The 22,470-nt window shown below is 43.0% G+C and overlaps 1 protein-coding gene across 1 annotated transcript in view; it reads right to left on the reverse strand.

Annotated features, from left to right (window-relative positions):
• The window catches only part of asic4a (acid-sensing (proton-gated) ion channel family member 4a), a 195,814-nt gene that overhangs the window by 160,016 nt on the left and 13,328 nt on the right, over positions 1–22,470 (reverse strand). The gene's annotated exons all lie outside the window — the stretch shown is intronic.

Below are 22,470 nucleotides of genomic sequence, written 5' to 3' on the forward strand. Positions count from 1 at the left end.
GCAGGAGGTGAAATAAAAACAAATATTTTGCTCCTTAATGCAGGCAGCAGAAGATTTACATTAATTTACCATGAAAACTCGAGTGAAATGCGCTTAGATCCGACAGCTTTCAAAGGAAGTTTCCTCCCGGTGGACTGCACCTCTCGTCAAGTAAAGTCCTGGTTAACATTCAAATCATGAGCCTCTTGGATGGTTTAAAAAAAAAGAAAAAGAAATGTCAGGTCATTATAGATCGCAATTTTTGCCTGGGTAAAGCGAATACATGAAACCTTTATTACCCACAAGGCAGGGCTGCAAGACAGACACCTTCAGAATAATTCCTTTCTTCTCCAAGTTTACTGGTCAGATCAGACGATCTTCTGCCTCCCGCCCTTCTTCTTTGGGTTTCTCTTACATGTTCCTGATCCAGTCACGTCAGGGTCACTGACTAATCACATTAGGGCTTGATCAAAGTTGAAGGAGCAAAAGGGAGAGCAGGAGCAGCTCATTTCTCACAGTGAGGGGATTAAACCTCCAGCAACATCTCAGGATCATCAGCATAAAGCCGGCTCCCTACAGCCTGGGGGTGGAGGGCGGAGGACGAGCCGATGAACCTCATCTGGTTGACAAAATGCAGAAGTCCAGGATCCAGGTGTCAGGTCAAAACAGATGATTGGCTGGCTGAAAATAAAACTTGAAAATAGAGCGAGTAAATCACTTCTATCGACGTCTGAGAGGTGGATGATCAAATGGTCTTAACTTTACAGCATGGGCCCACAGTTGGAAAAGCTTATCAATATTTCACAGGAGGAGTCAGCAGCTTTGAAAATATTTGGGTCATATCTTACAATAATAGCACCAAATCAAACCACCCCATCCACCTTGAGCTGTAAATCAACATGCCTCCATGAAAACACGCTCTTAGGTGCACTATTTATTGCCCTAAAAGACAGACAAACCCAGTTTCCTCATAATTAAAAACAAAAACCTGAAGAGTCAACTGAAAAAGGAACCAATTAAATCCAATTATGTCCCAGAAAACTGCAATCTAAGGAAATTACTGCTCGCTTGAACGTCTCTCCTCTCACTTTGTCGCTGCTTGTCTTCTCATGTGTAGTGTGGTTACATCAAAGCAAAACAATGGGTCTCAGTAGCTTTCCATAGTTCAGCTTTGGACGATGCGGAGATATCTGAACGTCGGTTTTTCCACGGGACTGCTGGTGCTCAGCAACTGGAGCATTTTTTGGTTTCACTTCTGTTTGATAATGTTTCTCTGTGCCTGTGAATTTAAAACAGAAATTACATGCCTGGACTCGGGAGTGGATGATAGTGCCTCCCACCACTTTCCCATCCTATGATCATGCCTTTTCTTCTTTCCTTTCAATTATGACAATAAATACATCTCTGAGCTAACACGATCCTTACCGGTGCTAGCCACATAAACAAAACGGATAACTTCATCAGCGCTTTATCTGTGACAATAAGCTCATTAGTTAATAAACTTTCTGTAGTAACACACTTAGGAGAAACAGGGGAGATACTTATTGAATTCTAACTGAGACGACAATTATGTTCATTGTTAAAACTGTGACTCAGACTCTACAACGGTCTGCCGCATCATTTGCTCTCATTGTTGGAGGAAATGAAAAGGATCTGCAGAAGTAAATAATTTCTAATTCAGCAAACCACTTAAAGAGCAAGTCACCCACGACCAGATTCTTACTCAACTCCCACTTCCTGTTTGAAAAATGCAACACATGCCGTTGCCTAGCAGACCGAGAGGGCGGAGCCACTAACAAATACACACACACGACATTGTGACATCATAATGTACCATCTAACATCATAGTGTCCCTCTTAGCCAATAGCGGTGGTAGATTTAAATTCAAATGCAGTGCTGAGTTTTTACCTGACGACGGTGCAACACTGACAGTTTTAGGCAGAACATTTAAATTTTAACTAAGATGCACTGAAGTGCCAAATTATTGACTAAACGTGTCTGCAGCACGATCAGACACTCGTTTATTTAGTTTATCAGCAAAAAAAATGTTGATTTGGAATGACTTGCTCTTTAAAGAGCAAGTACTACCAGAGTCTTACTCCACTCCCACATCCTGTTTGAAAAATGCAACAAATGCTGTTGCCTAGCAGACCGAGAGGGCGGAGCCACTAACAAATGCACACACACACACACACACACACACACACACACACACACACACACACACACACACACACACACACACACACACACACACAGGCTCACAATGACATTGTGACATCACATTGTACCAGCTAACGTTCTAGGGTACCTCTTATTTAATAGCAGTGGCAGATTTTAATTCAAGTGCAGCGCAGCGTTTTTACCTGACAACGGCACAACACTGACAGTTTTAGGCAGAAAATAAAATTTTTACCTAAAATGCATTAAAGTGCTAAACTATTGACTACACATGTCTGCAGCATGATTACACACGCGTTTATATAGTTTATCAGAATAAAAAGTTGATTTGGGAGAGACTTGCTCTTTAAGCAAGAGCTTTAACATTGATCTCAGTAATTGATGACATATTTGATACCACTCTGCAGCCATCTGCTGACCAAAAATCACACTTGATAGTTTTTGTGGAGTGGGTAGGTGCTCCAAAAGGGGGCGGGGGTGCTCTTTATCTGCTTGACGGCTGTTAGCTGTTTTTCTAGCGGTTCACATTTTCAGTTACCAATCGTTAATAAAATGCACAAGAAGAAGAAAAAGAAGAAGTTTGGTGTTTTTGGTTGGCATCATGGCGGCACCTGGAAGTAAAAATAAGACAGTAATGTCTTTGGAGGTGAAGCAAATCGCTAAAATCAGAGTGAACATCTAGTTTGATCTAGTTTACACTCATGACAACTCTGAGGGGGGTGAATTTTTTTTCTCACTCTTCTGTTTAAGTGTATTAAAAGCCTAAAATTCTGCATAATTAATGAGCATCAGACCCACGTGACCACAGAGCTAGCTCCGTGGAAAGGCCTCAGTAGAGCCTCGGTCTGGCTTGGAAACTGTTCCGGGATTTTGAGTCTCTGTGTTTGTGTATTCTTGTTTGGATATTTTTTGTGCAATTGTTGGACAAAATGACTTGCTGTGGCATTAATTGCACTAATAGAGCGTCCAAGGAGTCTCCACTTCATTTTTTTCGGTAAGTAAAATTATATTTATGTATTTTAGGTCACTGCCGAGCTGAGCTTAGATTTTAACATGTACTGTTTAACCATGAAATTTAAATGTAATAGGGTAAACCCAGTGCATTTAACATAATGCTGCACTTTAGAAAATGGGTTTAAATATAACATGTTGGTGGAGCTGGGTTCCGACTATCGGCTTGTGGAGCTCTCGGGAGACCGATGTTTTCCACCCGGAATGCTGGCTGTTTCTCCCCGCAGCTCGGCGCATCGCTGTCTGATCGCGGCTTCTGTCTGCTGTGCGGCTGCCGGCTTTCAGCAGCTTTCGGGAGACCTCTGTGTTCCACCCGGTTTTACACAGCAGTCAGCCCAGCGTATCTCTGACTCAGAAGCTCTGGTGTTGTGCACAGTTAACTCCGGTTGTAGCTAGGTTGCTACCTGCGTCAGCTTTGGGTTAGCTTCAGGTTAGCTTGTAGCTAGTTCGACCGGGTGTTGTCAGTTGATCCCAGCCTTACCCCCAAATTCCACTACCTCCGGTCCGCTCCGGTCCGCCCCCGCCTTCTGCAGCCGCTCGCTTCCGAACTCAATTTTTACTGGAACCCGCTCTACAACGGCTCCGCTCCGGTGCGGAGACCTGAGGGGGGCAAACAAGCATGCGCGGGATTTTCGAGATCTTGCGATACAGCCCGAGCAATAAACGCGGAAGTTAGATCCAAACACCCGTTTTGTGGGAGAAGCATCGAAATGAACTGTTTAATCTGCCCATCATTTGTGTTGAGAGATCAGCAGTGTTTGGATCAACAAAGTGTGACTGCTTTGATAGTAGAAACTGTATTTATGGCTTACTTTTGTGCATTTAAACTTCAGCCGCCATTGATAGTTGTTAAAAGTTGTTAAACCTGTGCATATGAAACAAAAAACGCCTTTTGTTTATCGATTTATTGTGAAAAACGGAAATCGTGCTTGCTCCTTTTCCTGTTGGACAGTTGGGATTTCTGTCCATTGACTGCGGAGGTGCTCCGGCGTCCGGCGAAAATAGGATCGATTCTATTTTTGCCGGACGCCGGAACAGAGGGCGGCGCACGGCGCCGCACTGCCGGAGCACGGCCGCAGTAGTGGAATTGCTCTGATTGACTACAACGGGACCGATTTTGCTCCGGCGTTCGTGTTGGAGCGGAGCGGAGGTAGTGGAATTTGGGGGTTACAGCCCCACCCTCAGCTCCTCCTCTCTTCCCTTTTGTGGAATTGTCTGGGCTTGACAGAACCTGTGACACGGTCAAAATGGCGGTGGTGGCCACCTCCCATTTAGCCTCAAAAACGTGCTATTGGAGCCTATGGAAATGAACTGTCCAGTATATATGTCGATGCTTCTCACCGACACAGCGCCTCCCCTCAGGGAGTTAGACAGGCTGGCTGAGTGAAGCGGGAGTTGGGGCCGGGACGGCAGCAGCTCAGCGAGTTCTTCTCATGGGCAAAAAAAGAAAGAAAGGAAATGTGAGTTGGTAATAATTTAGTCCAAGAGGATAATTGTATTTCTGGTCAAACGTTAGACTGGCTGACTAATGTTAACATCTTGCTAGGCAGCATTAAACATTAAACAACACTACTAGTCAACAAAAAATGGTGAATTTGACACGATTTGACAGTAACAGACAAAAACCATTTGACACGAAATAAATAAAAAAGTAGAATCTCCACATGAAAATGGAATTTATAAATGTGATTGTTGCTTGTTTGTGACATTCTCATCATATTTTATTTTTAAACCTTATTCATGTCACTTTTTTCATATAAGAGACCAGAGGAAGTTCAGCAGGAAAATGATGAAGAGGGTGAGACAGGCAGCGCCAGACCTGCTGAGGGTGAGACAGGCAGCGCCAGACCTGCTGAGGGTGAGACAGGGAGCGCCAGACCTGCCGAGGTGCAGGTAGGTGCGACAATGAAGAGTGAGATTTTAGATGGTTGATGATGAGAGCAGGGGCGCAGATAGGATTTTCAAACTGGGGGGGGACAAAGTTCCAATGTACCTCCCCCAAACACACACACACACACACACACACACACACACACACACACACACACACACACACACACGTGCACGTACACGTACACATACACAAACTAATGCAAGCGCCTTAACTAGAGCTCAGTCAGTTTGTGTAATTTAACGGTTTACGTAAAAACTAACTTTTATATACGTGTTTGAAGCCATTATGCAGTGGAGCGCTGGCAACAGAGCTCTGCCTGATCAACACTATAAATGATAAATGACCCACACTTGTATAGCGCCTCTCAGAGTAAGGACTCCAAAGCGCTTTACACTACAGTGTATCATTCATCCATTCACACACATTCACACACTGATGGTGATGAGCTACGATGTCACCACAGCTGTCCTGGGGCGCTCTGACAGAGGCGCCCCACTATTTAATTCAGTCATCTGTTATTCTCCCAATCAATTACTAACCAGAACCTCATGCTTTATGCAAAACATTAAATGATTTTCAGCATACCGATCTTTACAGAAAACATAAAAGCCCTAAAAACTGCACATAAAATATAATACGAAACAATATTCACTTATCACTTAGAGCAGTGGTTCCCAAACTTTTCAGCCTGACCAACAGATGTTCCTTCGTATTTTTACATTATTTATACATTTTCATTATATTTGGAAAGTTTTTATTTATACATAAATATATAAATCTCTTTTTAAATTTTATATTTAACTTTTTTATGATTATGTGACACACTTGACTTCCATAAATAACGCATCAGCATCTGCCTCTTTTTCACGGCTTTTTTTTTTTTTACATTGTTGCTACGTCTGTCACGTTCGCGGTGTTTTACCATCATTTCTACATCCATCACGTCCCAAAGAAGGTTAAACCAACATCAAACCCAATGTTTGGAGCTTGTAAACTCCACACACCTCTCGTGCAGCACCAGCTGTCTGATGCTGCAGCAGCGTCAATCTTCCCGGCTGGATGAGTGAATTTCTTCATCAGAGTCAATATTCTGCTTCATAATCAGAGTCAGTCATGACCAGACAAAGTGATCAGTCAACAAAGACCAGATCTGCCGGCATTTGTACGTTTTATCTAAGATTTGCACTCTTCATGCTGCACACGTCTCCTCCTCTCCCCGACTGGGAGCCTCTCGGCGGGAGGCGATTTTCAGACTCTAAAAACTCCCAAACTTTGCTCAGCCTGAAGGTTCCGCATCTCCACTATCTTCTGGTGTACAGTAGTAACTTCTTGAGGGATCATATTTGTAGATGAGACTTGTTAAAGTCAGCAATGAGGCTTTGGCACTTATAACGAGTAAGTCCCAACACTGACAATAGTGATGTGTTGGTCGCGAACGAACCGGCTCTAAGAGTGAACGACGGGAGCCGGCTCGTCATTGGGAGTGACAGCAGTCGGAAAGTGGAGATTTCTTAAAGTGTTCAGTTAATAAATCCATAGAAATGAAAAATATTTGATATATAGCTTTTTTTTTTTACATTAGTAAATCGTTTTACATATAGTTTTGCATTATTTTGATTATAAATGGACTTTACGCAACAGAAAATCTGAGGAGCCACTTGGGAGCCGAAAGAGCCGGCTCTTTTTGATGAGCTGAGCCTAAAGAACCGGCTCTCTAAAAAGAGCCGTAATTCCCATCACTAACTGACAACAACGTACTGAAACTAGAACCAACACGCATAAACAGACAGATCGGTCCCGCCTACTTACACTGTTGGTCTTTTTTAAATACGCAGTAATCGTCGCTCGCCTTTTTCGCTTCATCCTGCATCCTAGCAGCAACCACTTTGGTGCCTCTGGAGTCGGTGTTTGTTTACGTCATGCTGCATTCAATGTCATTTGAAAAATGAGCTTCAAACGCTTAACCTCCGATTTTGTTTTCTTTCTGGCGTTAGTTGGGGGGGGGGGGGGGGGGTGGATCGGGGTCGATCTGAATCTGGGGGGGGGCAGATCCCCCCCATCCCCCACCCTATCTGCGCGCCTGGATGAGAGGAAGATTCGAGCATGATAACAAGTGAACACGACTAATACTACAACAACCATGATTTTAATGTTGCACCAGTCCTCCAACAGTATTTTTTACTCCTTATTCCTGTCCACTCTTTTTATATTAGAGATCAGATGAAGTTCAGCAGGAACCTGCTGAGGGTGAGACAGGGAGAGCCAGACCTGCTGAGGGTGAGACAGGGAGAGCTAGACCAGCTGAGGGTGAGACAGGGAGAGCCAGACCAGCTGAGGGTGAGACAGGGAGAGCCAGACCAGCTGAGGGTGAGACAGGGAGAGCCAGACCAGCTGAGGGTGAGACAGGGAGAGCCAGACCAGCTGAGGGTGAGACAGGGAGAGCCAGACCAGCTGAGGGTGAGACAGGGAGAGCCAGACCAGCTGAGGGTGAGACAGGGAGAGCCAGACCAGCTGAGGGTGAGACAGGGAGAGCCAGACCAGCTGAGGGTGAGACAGGGAGAGCCAGACCTGCTGAGGGTGAGACAGGGAGAGCCAGACCTGCTGAGGGTGAGACAGGGAGAGCCAGTCCTGCTGAGGGTGAGACAGGGAGAGCCAGACCAGCTGAGGGTGAGACAGGGAGAGCCAGACCAGCTGAGGGTGAGACAGGGAGAGCCAGACCAGCTGAGGGTGAGACAGGGAGAGCCAGACCAGCTGAGGGTGAGACAGGGAGAGCCAGACCAGCTGAGGGTGAGACAGGGAGAGCCAGACCTGCTGAGGGTGAGACAGGGAGAGCCAGACCTGCTGAGGGTGAGACAGGGAGAGCCAGTCCTGCTGAGGGTGAGACAGGGAGAGCCAGACCAGCCGAGGGTGAGACAGGGAGAGCCAGTCCTGCTGACGGTGAGACAGTGAAGAATGAGATGATTTTAGGCTGCTGATGAGAGGAAGATTTGAATGTAATAACAAGTGAACACAGTTGAATGTATGTAATCCCATAACAAGTAGGGCTGGGCAGTACGGTTTAAGAATAAATTACATTCTGTACACGCTTCCTTAGAAATATTAGAAAAATAAGTGTTAAACTCTGCTTTCTGGTGCATTTAGACTGCAATTTTGGCCACTGTTTTTTTTCTTTTGTCCGTCTGAAAATGAACGTAGTTCCAGCTGTTGTTGTGAGTGAATTATTTCTTTTTTCATTCTGTCAGAAGCAAACAGGTTTTTCCGATTGTTGGTCAGCATTGTTGGCTGATGTAGTTTAAAATATTCTGATGAGAGTCGGATAAATTCAGACTGAATATTCACAGCTTTAGTCTTGTATTAAATCTGTTTACACATCTCTACCCATATGATATCCTACATTCATACTATTAAATAAAAATAAAACAGTACTGACACATAAACAGCTTTTTTATAATTAAAACGTCCACATTGGCCGGTAATCACCTGGATCTGGCTAATGGGGAGCCCAAGTCTCCTCCCCTTCTGGCTGGCTCATGGGTCCCCGATCAAAACAAAACAACAACAACAGAATGTTAGTGAACCGGGCTATAAAAGTTATTTTCTTGTCTTTCTGGGCTTTGCCTTACCCCCAGAGTCACATCTGTTAGGCTTTTCTAATCCTAGAGTTTCACTGTCTATCAGATTTTCTATCAGAAGCTAATGCAGGAGATAGCGGTAGGAGACTATGTTCATGTTCAGCCTGCATGAAACACTCAGTGACACTTAAGAATCAGACATAATTAGTAAATGTATTTTTTTCAGTGAGGTTGACCTATATGTTGACCTATAACAGATTTGTTAGATTTCCAAAATGTGCCCCCCCCCCCCCCCCCCAATATTAAACTCGTTCCTACGCCCTGGATTAGAATATTTTAAGATCAACACTTCAACAATAAAAAGCTTCTCTTCCATCTTTTGGTGGTTGGGTTTGTGCCGTAAAGCTGTTCCGCGTCATGATGTCTGTAAAGTACTCCACAATGATGTCAACAGCCACGCCACGGCACTTAAAATAGAACTGGCACTTCTCTTCAGCGCCTGTGGGTGGACCAGCGCTTCTGGGACGTGGCGTTGTGCTTTTCATTTAGCCAATCTCAGTAACTAAAATGGCTTCCGTTTAAAATTCTGGCACGGGCGTGATGGGGCGAGGGCGTGACGCGGCGAGGGCGTGACGCGGCGAGGGCATGACGCGGCGAGGGCGTGACGCGGCGAGGGCGTGACGCGGCGAGGGCATGACGCGGCGAGGGCGTGACACGGCGAGGGCGTGACGCGGCGAGGGCGTGACGCGGCGAGGGCGTGACGCGGCGAGGGCGTGACGCGGCGCAGTGAATCTGTCTTCTGTGTGCCACTGGCTTTAGACCAGTGCCCATGTATTTTAGACCCAATTTTTATGGTTATACATTACAAAGCCGACAATATCTTTCAACACCTCGGTATCATTTAATTCATTTTCCACAACATTTCGATGGCTGTTTCCAGATATTCACAGTAAAAACGACACATCATCTCTTTAAATGAAACAACCTCTCCAACATGAGATGGGTCTTTTATCTTCAGCATTTGTTAAACACGAACACCCTAAATCTAATACAAGCCTCTCCTGCTGTCAGAAAGATGACCACGCAGCAAACCACAATACAACAAATGCTATAAAAGTTCCAGAAACACACGTAATTAAGAGCACCACCATTTTCTTCCATGTCAGTTTCAGTGGATTTTTTTGTAAAATGTATTAAAAAGATCAAAAGAGGCACTGTTTTCACATAAACTGTCACCTTTTTTGTTATTTCACAACCTGAAGTAATTGATAGAAATGTATGCATTTATACATACATGCAAAAAGTGACTCATATGTGCATCAAAGTGCTAAAGTTCCACGGACACGTGATGTAAACTGCTATTTTTCTGTCAAGGTTTTAGACTTTGTGTCTTCCTCATTATTCCTGACAGTTGCATCTGCCGTTCGCGACGCCTACGACAAACTATTTCTATGGTCGGCTGTATGGTGACCCATCAAAGATGAAGAAAGCAACACAGCAAAAGCTTGCAGTTGGTCACCAAAATAAATGTTTTGATCATCTCCTGCAGGCCTGAGTGGTGCTCAGGATGCAGGATGATGAGTCACCAAAACTCACTAATGAAAGCGTTTGTGTGAATTTATACGTAGAAGGTCTGGTTTCTAAAGCGTCTGCCCTCACCTCTGACTGTAAAGTGGGCCTGAACTTGAGGAAGACCAGGTGCGTTCGCCGTCTTTGTTCCTGGTCACAGGACCCAAACAAGTAGAACAAAGAGAGAAAAGGCGTTTTCGTAGAAGTGAACTTCCTGTGATGGCAGGAAGTTGGTCAGTTCAAGCTGTGTGCTTCCTTAATTCAAAAGGAAAATGAAACATGTTAAATACCACATTTTACCATCCGGGCGAACAACAAATCAAATCCCGGTGCTACATTTAATTTGTGTTTCTGCTTGTTTCTGTGCTGCATTTGCCCTTTTGTATCAGCTTCAAAAATCTTTAATGGACTGCCCGCCGTGCGATCCAACAGAACCCTTTTCTAACCTGTCAGCAGGGAAGGGAGGCTTTATGGTTCTCACCGTGAAATCAACTAGTGAGACATTTGAGAGAATCACAACAACTGAAAGCCAACTGTTCAGTGAACCAGGAAAAACAAATGTCACATCATTATCGTCATCTCCGGCTTAACACCGTTCGACTGCGATTTCCGATCAGACCTGGTCTAACGCAAGACAACAGATGTGGCGCAATAAGGAGAAAACAGGTGACTCTGCAGAGAAATTTAATTTAGAGAAAATAAACTTGCAGGTTCCCGTGTTTCGGGGAAAAGAAAAATGATGATTTTGGCTGATAAGAGGTAGTTTTCTTGGCAGGTAATTTTTTTTCCAGTTTAAAGCCGTTGGCAGTGAACTAAACAAATTAATTTCAGACTCTGCCTACATGATGACAAGGCTTGGCAGTTCGACTTCAGTGAAATTCACAGCGTGGTTTCTCTCTGTGCTCATGGTGATGTGAACATTTATTGTGACGAGGTTGCAGACTAACAAGGGATGGCCTTCTGATTGGGAGATTGAGGCTTCATCACCAGAAATAATAGAATACAGCATACAAACAATCATTTCACCTCATCTAGCAGAAATGTTTGCTCTACATACGCAGGTTCACATGAAGGGAGGATGAGAAATGCAAGGTAGAATAAAAAAAGTTTATGTATTTGGCAGACGCTTTTGTCAAAAGCGACTCACAGGTGATCACATGTACATGGAACGCCACAACCACGTGGCTGGCATCGTGTACAGGAACATGTGTGCAGAGTATGGGCCGGAAGCCACTAGGTCAAAGTGGGAAACACCATCCAAGGTGGTTGAGAAAAAGAGAGCCAAGCCCCTGTAGGACTTCCAGATCCAGACTGACACAATGGTGATGGCGAACCAATTGGATATTGTGGTGGACAAACAACAGAGGACAGCTGTTGTTGTTGATGTGGCAATACCAAGAGACGCAACATCGGGAAAAAGGAACACAAGAAACTAGAGAAGTACCAGGGCCTCAAAGAAGATGTGGGTTCATCACTAGGCGTTAGGAACAGCGACAAAGTGGCACGGCCTCTCTCTCTGCTGCTAAAGCTACGGATAGCAAACGCTACGGGCGATGCCTGAGCGTGAACGCGCATGAAGCAGCCTGCTCGACCCGAGCAGCTCTCTTTTTCTGTGATTTTACAGGAAAACAGGCAATCACAGTAAAAATGCCAGGGCTCATTCTACAGGACCAGGGCATTGCAGGAGAAAGTATGAAGAAGACATTTATTATTTCTATACATGTTTTGGCTGTCAAACTTCCTTATAGTCCCTTTCAATAACTTCATGCTGATGACCCACATGAACATTGTTACAAACCCTAGGTGTTTGGTGTTGTGGCAAGGGGTAACATAAAAATTGATGCGGAAAAGGAGGGGTGAGAGTAAATAAAAGGGGTTTATTTAACAGATTTTAACCAAAAATCATAGTCCTCGACTGGAAAAATCCACATTCGGTCCAAACAAAACACACAACGGAGATAACTCAAAACACCTGGGACAAACGGTCCCAGGGATGAAAACACGGAAATAACTATTGATACAAAAACGGTAAACAACGAGCCGGAACTAACTATAAACCAAAACTCAACGGCTATCAATATTTTAAAGGGGTATTAACGAAAAGCGAGCTTTAAAGCTGAAAACGACAATGAAAAAGGCCTCACTGGGGCAGAATCAAAACAGGATCTCGACACGAACAAACGGTTACTAAATACGAATATCCACGCTCTCGTCAAAGCTACTCAATATCACAAATGTTACACAAATCTAGCCGAGGAGAGAAAGACAGAGTTTTTGGGTCTGTGAGTCTCTCCCTGAGAAACGGAATCGGGAGTCTTTTTAAGAGCGTCTCATCAGCGGTAGATTGTCTGCAGCTGGGGCAGAGTGGGCGGGCCGAGGTGGAGGCCAGCCTGACGGAGGACCTGTCCAAGGTGCTGAACAGCATGGAGGGAGCAGAACAGGGCCATTCAAGGTGCGGGAGCCCAGGATCCGTAACAAACATAATCCTCTGTTTAGTGGATGCAACTACATCAATGACGTTAGCTTAAAGAGCAAGTCACCCCTACCAGATTCTTACTCAACTCCCACTTCCTGTTTGAAAAATGCAACAAATGCTGTTGCCTAGCAGACCGAGAGGGTGGAGTCACCAACAAATACACACACTCATAACATTGTGACATCATAATGTACCATCTAACATCATAGTGTACCTCTTAGCCAATAGCGATTGCAGATTTAAATTCAAATGCAGTGCTGAGTTTTATATTTAAATTTTAACTAAAATGAACTAAAATGCCAAATTATTGAATACATTTGTCTACAGCACGATCAGACACTCAGTTATACAGTTTATCAGCAAAATATGTTGATTTGGAGTGACTTGCTCTTTAACATGATAGATTTTTTTTCTTGGAAGGAAATAATAACTGGTAATATTATGAATGACAGGATATTGCTCACCCCTAGATGGAATTTAAAACACTTACATTAATTATAATTAAAAGCTCCTGTAACTCTTTACTACAGGTAGATAGATAGATAGATAGATAGATAGATAGATAGATAGATAGATAGATAGATAGATAGATAGATAGATAGATAGATAGATAGATAGATAGATAGATAGATAGATAGATAGATAGATAGATAGATAGAAACATAGATAGATAGATAGATAGATAGATAGATAGATAGATAGATAGATAGATAGATAGATAGATAGATAGAAACATAGATAGATAGATAGATAGATAGATAGATAGATAGATAGATAGATAGATAGATAGATAGATGATAGATAGATAGATAGATGATAGATAGATAGATAGATAGATAGATAGATAGATAGATAGATAGATAGATAGATAGATAGATAGATGATAGATAGATAGATGATAGATAGATAGATAGATAGATAGATAGATAGATAGATAGATAGATAGATAGATGATAGATAGATAGATAGATGATAGATAGATAGATAGATAGATAGATAGATAGATAGATAGATAGATAGATAGATAGATAGATAGATATATAGATAGATAGATAGATAGATAGATGATAGATAGATAGATAGATAGATAGATAGATAGATAGATAGATAGATAGATAGATAGATAGATAGATAGATAGATAGATAGATAGATAGAAACATAGATAGATAGATAGATAGATAGATAGATAGATAGATGATAGATAGATAGATAGATGATAGATAGATAGATAGATAGATAGATAGATAGATAGATAGATAGATAGATAGATGATAGATAGATAGATAGATGATAGATAGATAGATAGATAGATAGATAGATAGATAGATAGATAGATAGATAGATAGATAGATAGATAGATAGATGATAGATAGATAGATAGATAGATAGATAGATAGATAGATAGATAGATAGATAGATGATAGATAGATAGATAGATAGATAGATAGATAGATAGATAGATAGATAGATAGAAACATAGATAGATAGATAGATAGATAGATAGATAGATAGATAGATAGATAAAAAGAAGAAAAGAAAGAGAATTCTGAATTTTTTCCCGAATTCCCTGTGAGAATTCAAAGGTTAAAAGTCGGAACTCTGAGAAAAAGGAAGAATTCTCTTTCTTGTTTTCTTTTTTTTTACCTTGTCAGTGGCTCTAATCCTCTTCCGTACAGAGTAGAAAAAAATAAATAAAGTCAATATTAATACCCCCCCCCCCCCCCCCCCCCCCCGCTCTGAACGGTCGGTGAGTTGCCCGCTCCCAACCCTGTGACCCCGTCTCACTCTTTGAAATGCTCAAAAGTTGGCAGCCCTGCAGCCGACACAAGCTGCTGAGACCTAAGATGGCTGGGACGTGCAGATTTAAGGAGAGTGTCTAAGCGTGCGTATTTAACCGTCTTTTCTCAGAATGAAGCTTTTCTCTGTGGCCATTCAACAATAATAATAACAAAGAAAAGCAGGTGGGAGACCGCACAGACCTTTTTTGCTATGTGACTCCAAGCTGCTTCTTTTAAACAACACCGAATATGTGGCTTTTCTTTAGAGCCCCAGAGATAAAAATTTAAATAAAGACCACCTCAGATACACTCTTTGAAGATGTCGACTCAAACTGATCCTTGTAATTGTATTTTAATAAATTTCAAACTAAAACTTGCAGTTTAACACCGACAGAATTCACTTGCAACCGTTTAACATGCACGCCTAGCCACTTCTCCAAGTGCTGCCTGTGCACCTAATCTAGGAGGTGCTGCGGGATGGCTAACCACTGCATCTCCATGAGACATCTAGGAAATCAGTGTGATAAAAAAGGTTTTCTCACTCAGTATCCGAGATCTCGTGCGTCTCTTAGACTTTGGATTTGTCTCTTCAGGCAGATTATTACCAGTGTCTTCTCGGGGCTTGTCTTTTGTAGTTTACTGCTCTGCTGCTGAATGTGTTTACTTATCCGTGGGGAGCACAATCAAGGGGAAATTGCATGTTCGTGGCACAGATAACACAGACTGGCCACCAGCAGGAGACACTTTTGCTTTGGCCAATTTATCTCGCAAGCAAACTGTCAAGTTTTTCTTCTGAGCAACTGTTTTCTTACGCAGTTTCACTGAGTGCATATTTACAGCAAAAATCTTTCAAAAGTGTGGTTGCTGCTACTAAAGAACTAACATCGAGTATTTTGTAAAAGTGCAGCTCAAAAAGTAAAGATGGGGTCGTTTCAGCTTCAGGAAAAAGCAGCACTAGGCTCTTTTTTTATGTCTGCATCACAAGTGCAAAGGCTGTTTAATGAGATGATAATGCAGGCGTCTTAAACTGCTGCGTGGAAGGGCGAGGTTTTTATTTATTCAGTGGCATCTACTCTGTACACAGGTACGGTCTGGCGAGATCAGGCCTCAGCCTTCCACAACCTGCATTAGAAGGAGGAGCGGTGAAAGGTGACCTCTTCTGAGAATCATCACGGGCTCTGTGAGGATCATCTCTGATTTATTTCCCTCATCATAACAGAATACGAATTGCGGTAGGCTCAAGTTCTCCACACGGCAACACAAAAGAAAAGTCACAGAGAAGAATTCGTGTTGACGTTTCGTTCTTACTGATGAAAACCTTTGAATACTAATTATTCAGGAAGAAAAAATAAAAGCAATTCTTGTTTTTTTTTTCTCGCACTGATTCTTCTAAGCAGGGAGATTTCATGCGGCACCGGAGAGCAGCTGACTTACTCGCAGAGCAGAGTCGGACAGCAAGGAAATGAAGCAAATAATGGCTTGATTTGGAACACTTGAGCAGCATACGGCAGGTGGAAACGAGGAGGGAGGCTCTAATTTTGTTCCGGAGCCAGCTGGTCCTAAAGTGTCGTAGCAGCCTGGCTCACTGACCACTCTGCTTCCTGCTGGGCTTTTTCAGCCAGAGGAACTGTGCCAAGAGGTGTGGTACCACCTCTTCAAACCCTCTCCTTCAGTGTATTATCGTAACATAATCATGTTGGTGACATCTATTGATCTGCTGGTGGGCACTCTTCCACTGGAGCAGCCGAGCAGCGTCTTCAGGCGACGCTTTCGCCAGCAGACATGCACCTCTTAGATTGCACTGATATTTAAAAACACACGATGGATTTACAAGGCTTCCGTCTCCAGCTTGGCGATTCAGTCGGTTGTCACGCTGTCGCAGAAGTCCCTCAATGGCACGCTAATTCATTATTTATCATTAACCAAACACACTAATTAATTGTCAGTTTAAGGGCGCGCTTTTATGGTGGACATCTCCAGTCTGTCTCATGGGATCACTTTCATCAGAGTGCACGGTTATTTATTAATGTCCTGCTAATTCTCTTTAGAGTAGACGTAGTGAAGGTCAGCGGTGGAGAACAAAAGGCATGGCAATTTTTCAACGAGGCACACTGGCATTCATCCCTTCCAGTGGACTTTTAAGGTGTTTAGAGGGATGCCTTTACCCCCATCTCAAAGGGAATGTCAAGGACATGCATAAACGGTGGTGCCGAAGCTCGTTACTGGTCTCAGGAAATTCCTTATCAAACGGAAAAGGAATGAAACTCAAGTCAGAAATGAGAAATTAACAAAAACTAGAATGGATTTTCTTTCTTTTCACTCACTTCAATTATGGCATTTTGCAGAAATGTATGTCGTCTGCTCGAAATATGTCAGGACACCCAGTAAGGTGTTTCTGAAGCGACTTCCAACTGTAGCCAGGAATTCAAACCTGTTTATCTTCAAATAGTGTTAAGGGCAGACTAAATGCCACGTCTTGAAGCGTAGCTAAAAAAAACATCAAAAACGGAAAAAGAAAACAGATTAAAGTCCAATGGAAACTCACTCGCTATCAACTCTCTTTGAAGATACAATTCATCTGCTAAAATGACAGAGAACTGAAAAAGATGAAGGATAAAACAGCTTGTTTATGGTTTCACAAACAGACCACACGTGAGCTGCATCTTTTAAAGACGATGTGACAAAAGTTTCTGCATGAGTCATAAATGTGCCGTTTTAAGTCACCCCTGAAAATCGTGTTTTAAAAACAATTAAAGCTTTATTTTCCTGTTTACTCTTTATTAGCGGATGAGTCACTTCTAATCTTGAAGGGGAAGGTTTTAGGAGTTTTAAGACTGAGGAGTTCAGCATGAAAATACGAAAAGAAAAAAATCACAGTTTAAAAATAAAAATATCCTGCAAAAGAAGGTTTGCCCGGCTCCTATGCGAGGCTGTAGTCCTGGTTGCTTCGTGGAGCTCTCTAAAGGAGACCACAGAAACACTGCAGCTCTTTCAGTTGATTCCTGCTCCACTTTTGAGTTGCTCAGCTGTGTTTTTCTGGCTTAAAATGCCCAAAAACCTGTTAGCTTTGATTTAGCTCGGGTAGTTATCCACCCCCGTTGGCTCCAAGCGCCGTTAGCTTTGAGTTAGCTTGTAGCTATCCACCCCCGTTGGCTCCAAGCGCTGTTAGCTTTGAGTTAGCTTGTAGCTACATTGGTTCAGAGTTTATGGATGTTTATGGATGTCAATCATTTGCTCCCAGCCTCACAGCCTCACTCTCAGCTCCACCTCCTTTCCCATATTTGGATTGTCTGGGCATGACGAGACATGTGACACGGCCAAGATGGCGGCGATCGGAACAGCCCACTTAGCTTCATAAAGGCCACACAGAAAGCAACAGGTGGGGTTTTTATACAGTCATTGTGCAAAAGATGCACCAGCAGGCCCGATTCCCACTCTCGAAACTTCCAGGTAATTTTATCGGACATCCGTGGCATGCACATGTCTCCGGACCATTTCAGGGACCAGCGGAGTACCTGGACTGGATTATGGACTCAGTAATGATCCATACAAGCTGCTGGGTGGGACTTGTGCTTTACTCATCCTGACTGGTTGTAACTCAGGAAATGACATCAGCAGACGTAGCTGAAAAACTGGTATTTATAAAATTGGAAGAGTTGCTGGTGAAACAGAACAGAAGAAAAAAGAAACAAGCAGAGTTAATGCTGCTTGTTTTGTAATTTCTCAACACAGAAAAATGTGGCAGAAATCCCGGCAGCCAGCATGTTTTAGTGGTTTCTTTGGTCCAACACACTTGATTCAGTGGTTGAATCACCTGTGCAGCAGCTCATCAAGCTCTGCAGAAGCCTGTTAATCCCCCGCTGATTGAAATCAGGTGTGTTGAAGCAGAGTTAAAACCAAAACGTGCTGGATACCGGCCCTCGAGGTCATGGTTCTTTGTGTTCTCCTACAGATCACTGAACGCCATTTTTTTTTTACATCACAGCCACTCTCCCAGTCTCCAAATGGATTAAAGTATGGCGTACTTTGACAGAATCAAACTTTTAATGTTATTAATATCCGTAGCACTCACTGCCAGAGTAGTCGTGAAAGTCCTGAAAGCGCCGACTTTGAATGGAAAAATCACGGCTAAGAGGACCGAGCCATCCCATCGCTCAGGCACTTTTTCCTCTTCCCAGAAAATGTGTGGAACTCCTTTAGTGGAAACCCGGCTAATTCCATCATACAGTGGCGTTAATGTAGTGTTTAAATGATTCAAAAGTCATTTCATTTTGTTTTATTAACATTTTTCCTTCTGCTTTTTGTGTTGTAAACACAGGAAATATCTCATATCGACCGGAAAGGAAACACAGTGATAAACAACACAACTCCCAACGATAGTTAAAAAGCTCACTGCTATTCCATATCCACGATGCCCTGCCGCTGTGTGTCTCATAAATAAAAGCATTTTAGATGGCCTAAGTAAAATCTGGGACAGTGGGCAATTAATGGCCAAGGGACTCCTCTCCTGGGGCAACAGTGTTAATCGGAGCAATAGGTCTCCTTCCTGCTGGATCAATGTCAGCACAAATTTCAGATTGCTTTCCTGATGCGCGCCAAGTTATCTGTGATTCAACTTTAATAGGATATTGAACGGAGGCAGCATTTAGGGAGCAGAGCCGTATTTCAAGTTATTGACAATCAAATGCACACAACTTTCTCATTAGCATGCGTTAGGACAACACCAAATTAATCTCGACAACACCAGTGGGGAACATGAGGCTGTTACATGCTCGTTTAGGCAACCATACCTAACGGTGACTAAGTGCTGGCGTGAGGGGGGGGGGGGGGGGGGGGGGGCAGGAAGGTAAATGGAGAACATTAAACGGGACAAAGAGAGAATGCAGGAACTAAAAAAAAGGGTTGGAGGAGGAGATGCCTGTTTTCCAGATATAAATGAAACATTGCATGACAAAACAATCCACGATACTGTCTTAAATCTTTCAAGACCTTGGTGAATCATGACTACCCTCACTGTCGTTTTAGATAAAATCACAGTTTTCAGCATGAATGCAGCTTCAAAGATTTGTAGTGCATAAATTTAGCTACTTTGTCAGGCGGGACAAAAGAGGCCTAGATGGTTCACGTTTGTTTGACGTGCAAACGATCAAAGCTCAGGAGTCTCGCAGGCTGCGTAGCCATCACTTTCCATCTCTCATTTAATTGCATGAAGCACAAAGGGTTAAACTATGACGATGGAGCGCTGCGATTACAGAGGAAATCCAGAAGTGTGCGAGCCTCCTACTCGTGCCGCTGTAATGAATTCACTCTGGCTCTTCTGCACCAAAATGCACCTGCTTGGATGACAAAATGAGAGGTGGCAATTCAAACTGGGGGCGTATTAAATCAGATGACATTTTGCTGCATCTGAAGGTCAAGTGTTTTGTCAACAAGGACAGAGGCAGATGAGGAGGCTGGAAACATCAGGTGAAAGATTTAATGTCCACATGATATCCAAACAAGACATGAACACCCATCTTAGAGGGGTGGAGGTCCCAGAGGAGGGCAGGGTGGAAAATAAGGAAGGTAAACAGGGATTATAGTCAAGTAAACGTGCAGATGTGCTGTTTGTTAAGCTTGTGTTGTTTGCATTCAAACATGCAAATGTGTATTTAGAAAAAACAAATCCGGAAAAAAGAGAGGACAACGATGAGTATAAACTATTACATTATTTGTGCATTGGGACGTGTTATGCTGTTTTTTCTTGTTACATTAATTCTATGGTTGAAAACATGGTCATGAAGCTCTTTGCACAAATCCCTCTCACACAAAACAATTTCTGCAGTTTTATTCTCAGCAATTTTCAGTGCCATCCAGAATGAGCCATTTCAGGGCTCTGTCATTTTAAGGCAACACTAAAGAATTTTAACACTTTAAGCTATTGCTTTCAAACTGGTTTCAGTGGTTCTTGAGGCAGAAACTTGACCAACTTTGCACTGGACCATACCATAGAGCTCCGGACCCCACGTGACTCTCAGTTAGTGGACGCCATTTTGGCATGCAAAAAAGGTAAACAAACACGGATGTAACCATGAACATGAACGGGATCCGCTTGGATTTTACTTCGTCGGAGTTTACTTCACACTTTAAAACAGAAGAAATCGTTTTATATAGTCAGAAATTAAATAGACTGAACATCTCCGACCCTTACCGTGCCCCTGGGATACTTTTTAAAAATGCCAGAAGCTGTCAGAGCGGGCTTCTTACCGGCACAACACCGGACCTGGCCGGGGAACCCCTTGGGATTTACCCGGAGGAGCTGGCTCCGGCGGCTGGGGAGAGGGAAGTCACGCTACTGCCCCCGCAACCCGATTCCAGATACGCGGATGAAAATGGATGGATGGACGGACAAATAACAGATTTACACGTAAGTAGTCTCGGTGACACAGATAATAGCAATCCAAAGTGCTTTTTATGTGTGATCTGACAATTTATCAACCATTGCTTAAAAATTAAATACAGCTTAGCCGGTTAATTGCTGTGATCATAAAACACGTAAACGGCAGCACGCAGAAACACGAGGCAACGTTTTACGTGATGTTTACTTGCTGCTATGAGTAATAAGACAGAAAAAGCCACGCCAAAATAAGTGTAGGAAGCCCACTAAGAATCATAATAAAAGCATTTAAAATAAACACCATACACAGTTGAGGAAACGTTGGTTTAAGTACCTGATATGAAGTGGTCGCTGCATAAGCGAAAACCTTTACTCTCGGGATCCCACAGCTTCATTTTCACCTGGTCACTAGTGCGTTTTATTACAATGATCCAACGTTTGCGGCGCTCCGGATCTTGGGGAATCCTGTAGATGGCTCATTCCTTATGTCGTCCGCGTCTGTTCTGCATCCTGGGGCACAGCAGGAATCTACCATATTTCCCGTTTGATTGAGTTATCTGACAATAACAAATAGTCCAGCTGCCGGCTTCTGCCTGCCAATATGGCGCCGTTTCGATTTGAACTGTTGCATGCCGGGAGAAGTGACGTCAACTCCCGGAGCTCTATACCATACCATACCATACCATACCATACCATACCATACCATGTTTATTTATATAGCACATTTAAAAACAGCGTGACAGCTGACCAAAGTGCTGTACAGTAAAAAGGACAAACCCCAAGACAAAAACAAATAAAAGTCATATAGGAGGTAAGAGGTCAAATCTAAAAAATTGTAAAATAAACATACAACAATAAAATGCAGAGTCACAATAAAACATAAAAACACTAAAAGCTAGATCATTGAATAAAAGCTAAATGATAGAAGAAGGCCTTCAGTACAGACTTAAATCGACCCAGGTCTGGGGCCTGTTGAACACTAAGGGGGAGAGCACTCCAGAGTTTAGGAGCAGTGAAAGCAAAGGCCCGCTCTCCACCAAATTTATACCTCATTTACGGGATGCACAAAAGCAACTGATCTGCAGATCTCAGGTTCCTGGTTGGAGCATAATCTGCTGCCCTCTACTGACCTGAAACTACACGTAACAGTTTTATGAGATGGATGGGTTCACTAGGTTGAGGTCTCTACCTGGTTTACGGCAATAGCTGTTTCCTGTGCCGGTAGCTCATATAAAGGCTAGCAGTTAGCTTTTTCAGTTCACCAACCATCAATAAGAAGAACAAGAACAAATTTGCTTTTTTTATTGGCATCATGGCGGAGCCTGAAAGTAACAGTAAGAAAGTGATGTCTTTGGAGGTGAAATATAGAGTTAAAACCAGAATAAACATCGGCACAGCCTGCATTCCTTTGAGGGAGCTGGAGGCAACAAAAAATAAATAAAATAAACAGACTAATGGTGACCTGGCTTTGTTGTTACTGGACTTGGAAGTTTATGTCCAACTGTGTGGATATTTTTACTTCATGGCTTATTTCATGCAAATTGGCTCATATAAGTGGTAGCTTGTTGTTACCACTAGCTACAGCAGGCTTCTGCAGGGTTGTTTACGACAGTTATTCCACTTGAAACCAGT

This window comes from Nothobranchius furzeri, chromosome 14 (genome assembly GCF_043380555.1).
Source record: "Nothobranchius furzeri strain GRZ-AD chromosome 14, NfurGRZ-RIMD1, whole genome shotgun sequence".
In the NCBI taxonomy this organism is placed as follows: Eukaryota; Metazoa; Chordata; class Actinopteri; order Cyprinodontiformes; family Nothobranchiidae; genus Nothobranchius; species Nothobranchius furzeri.